Consider the following 860-nt stretch of genomic DNA (forward strand, 5'->3'; position numbering starts at 1 on the left):
CGTGTTAAGGAAAAGCAAATGATAACATTCTAGGGCATGTTGAGAAGTGGCAGACAGCGAGGAGAATGGGGCCTGGAATGCTAAATGGAAGAATTTGTATTTAAAACATTACTTCGTTTTCGTGGTTTAAAAGATTGGAGGTTTACAACAGGGACCTAGTGTGTAGCGCATGAAACTCTACTTAATGTTATGTGACAGCCTGGAGGGGAGCGGGGTTTGGGGAAGAGTGGATACACGTATATATATGGCTGAATCCCTTCCTTGTTCACCTGAAAGTATCACAACAGTGTTAATCGGCTATACCCCAATACAAAATAAGTTAAAAGTAAATAAATAAAAGACTGGAGGTTTAAAACTTTGCTTTGCTTTCACCTCTCTGTAACTGGATACAGAAATTAGAGGTGAGACAATGGTCAGATAAACTTGCAATAGGCCAGGTAAAAGGTATTGATAAATCTGGACTAAAAGGTAAAGGCAGGAGAAATTTTAAAAGAGCTTGGCTAAAAGGTAATGTGGAAGCAGAATCTACAGAATTTGGCAATTGATTGATTGGTTTTCTAGTAAGAGGGGATAGCATAACATGCATGAAGGAAAAAGAGAAAAATAAAAGGTATTGGAGGGTTTGAGTTTGGAGATAATTATATAAGATAGAAAAAAGACAATTATCAGTAGAACAGAAACTACTTTTTGAGAGATCAGTTTAGACTTGGACATTTAAAGGTCTGAGAGGTTGTTGAGTCAGTCAAATAGAGGTAGACAACTAAGAAGTTAGATGTAATTTTTTGAAGTCAGGGAAAGAGGGTCGAAGTAGAAGATAGTTTGGGAAGTTCAGCCTAGCAGTGATAACAGTGTGAGAGAAG

Source organism: Bubalus bubalis, chromosome 3 (genome assembly GCF_019923935.1).
Source record: "Bubalus bubalis isolate 160015118507 breed Murrah chromosome 3, NDDB_SH_1, whole genome shotgun sequence".
Classification (NCBI taxonomy): Eukaryota; Metazoa; Chordata; class Mammalia; order Artiodactyla; family Bovidae; genus Bubalus; species Bubalus bubalis.